Source organism: Sinocyclocheilus rhinocerous, unplaced genomic scaffold, assembly GCF_001515625.1.
Source record: "Sinocyclocheilus rhinocerous isolate Xijiao unplaced genomic scaffold, SAMN03320098_v1.1 scaffold2756, whole genome shotgun sequence".
In the NCBI taxonomy this organism is placed as follows: domain Eukaryota; kingdom Metazoa; phylum Chordata; class Actinopteri; order Cypriniformes; family Cyprinidae; genus Sinocyclocheilus; species Sinocyclocheilus rhinocerous.
The window spans coordinates 78383-81136 of NW_015637546.1; the positions used below are offsets into that span (position 1 = coordinate 78383).

Sequence of the window (2754 nt, forward strand, 5' to 3'; positions counted from 1 at the left end):
TTTTATTAAATCATAGTGTATATATAAAATGAATGAATATGCGAAATATTTGACTTAAATATACTAATTAACAGATTAACAAAACGAAAGGAAAAGACCGAGAGATATGCTGAGTTTATAATTTAATGATGTTATTTCTAGATTTTAACCGCATGCAGGAAACTGCTAAAAGAGAGAAGTGAAACTAACAGTAATGCAACTCGTGTGCAGAGGTAAAGTCAATAAGCTGGATTCAGACCATATATGGGTTGAGCTAGTGTGGTTGAAATGTGAGACAACACTTCTCCATTACGCACTGGCATATAGTGCAACTCTAGCATGATTTAAACACTCAGTCGGTCAGATCAGAGGAAGTGAAGAAACACAGGAGGAGCTGATAGTATTTAAAGAAAGAGTTGAGAGCATATAATGAAGAGGAAGACTGAGAGAAAGAGAAAATGTCTGATGAGTGTCATCTGTGTCTGCTGGGACTGATCGTTCTCTCTTCACTTCTCACAGGTAAAGAAATCTGTGTTTTCTCTACAAGACATTCAGTGCACTGTTTATTTTGACAGCAAATTTTGATTTAGTTTTAGTCATAGTCTTTTGACTAAAATGCCATTTAGTTTGACTCATATTTTAGTCACCTGAATTGTTTTTAGTTTTAGTCTAGTTTTAGTTGACTAAATATCATAAGATATTTATGTCATAAGTTTCATAATCATAAGTTTTTCAGTCAAGAGCAGTGCGTGATCTTTCTTTTGTTGCTTGGTTAACATCAATGACTCGGACAATAGCAAGTAAATTAGGCTGCTGTCCCTTTAAAACCGAATGCACAGCTGCAATGGATGCAATGTACTGATACACGTTCTCCCTGCTGTTTACGTTCACTTAAGACGTTATCAACTGTGTTTACGTGAATACTCGTCAAAACGGACAATTCAACATAATTTTGTGTGTAATTCTCAGTCCAGGCGAGTGCGACACGAGAGAGTACTTGTGTGCTGTGAGACGTACTTTCTGTGTGTGTATGCTTCAGTGTCTGCGCTCAGAAAACCGGACCGAAGGCTTGTTTGAGATTAGCAAAATCTGCGCAGAACCGATCACTGGTGATCACATCATCAGTGATCACCGCGAGTTAAGTGTCCGAGTTACGTCCGACTTGCTCTGATGTCATGTTGACGTGTGCCAAAAAACTCTCGCGACAGCGAGGCGGCTGTGTCGGATTGTGCAGTCGACCACAGTTGCTCTCCACAACTGCGCTGATCAAAAGCATGATGGGAAACGACTGACTAACGACACAGCTTAATGCTCATTGGTTCAGACAACTGTGATGCTTAAAAGCAACAGCACTGAAATTATATCATGTTTATCAGCAGCACAGCACAAGTGAGAATAACGCAATATCCACCTTTGATCTCGTAGGTATCTGCTCCACTTCGAGAGGTCAGAACTGTCCATCTTGACTGCACTTATTTCTCTCCTCCCCTCACTGCAGCCGCCTGCTCTCGCCTACATTTCAGGCGAGGTAAGGCGCATCTCAAACAAGCCTAATCTCTTCCCAAATCGTCCCTCCCTAACATTTTCGTCTCGTTTTTAGTCGTTGACGAAAATGTCAATATATTTTCGTCATAGTTTTTGTCATTCAAAAAGAGTTTTAGTTTGTTATCGTCTCATTGTCGTCAGTGAAAAAGAATGTTGTTGCCGAACATTATGACGAAAATTATTTGCCAACGAAATTAACACTGATTCAGTGGAATTCGTCTAAGAAAGAGTTCATTTGAACATGATCAGATTATTCTTGCCCACATTCACGTTGTGATCTCAGAGTCGTGTAACTCTGAGATCACTCTGAGATATATATATATAGGGGAAGTCGTGACCTAATGGTTAGAGAGTCGGACTCTGAACCCAAAGGTTGCGGGTTCGAGTCTCGTACCGGCAGGGATTGTAGGTGGGGGGAGTGAATGTACAGCGACTGAGGTGCCCTTGGGCAAGGCACCGAAGCCCCAACTGCTCGCCGGGCGCCGCAGCATAAATGGCTGCCCACTGCTCCGGGTGTGTGTTCACGGTGTGTGTGTGTGTGTGTTCACTGCTGTGTGTGTGCACTTAGGATGGGTTAAATGCAGAGCACTAATTCCGAGTATGGGTCACCATACTTGGCCACATGTCATGTCACTTTCAATTTCACTTTCACTAACATAGTGTGTTTGTGATTTGAACAGCTCTGATAAAGAACAATAGTATATTCTGGAGAGTGTGTTGTTTGCATTAATTGAGGAAAAAATACTTTTTATGCTGGTATGTTTTTTTTTTCATTTATTAATAAATAACATAATACTCATTCATATGTTCTTGTGTTTCAGGTACCAGTGGAGTGGATGATGCTCATGTGTTCATCAGTTCTGGTGAAAATGTCCGTCTGTCCTGTAGTAATGCTCTTCCTGGCTGCAAATCAACTACATGGAACTATAACAGTTATTCAGCTGCAGTTGAACTGATTGGTTTAGGGATAAACAAGAACAACACAGAGAGTCATGAGAGACTGAGTCTGGGGTCTGACTGTTCTCTGAACATCAGGAACATCTCAAAAGAAGATTATGGATATTACACCTGCCAACAATGGACTGGAGTGAAAGGAGACCAAAAACAAGGAACTGATGCACGTGCTGATCTGCATGTTCTTCATGGTAATTTTATGATTATGTGGTCAATTTAAAAAGGGCAAATTCTTAATTTAATCTCCCATGATGATTGAAGAGTCTGTGATTTGTG

At 40.6% G+C, this 2754-nt stretch overlaps 1 pseudogene; it reads left to right on the forward strand.

The window, feature by feature from the left end:
- The first annotated feature begins 404 nt into the window (after positions 1 to 404).
- The window catches only part of LOC107749040 (uncharacterized), a 7221-nt pseudogene continuing 4871 nt past the window's right edge, over positions 405 to 2754 (forward strand).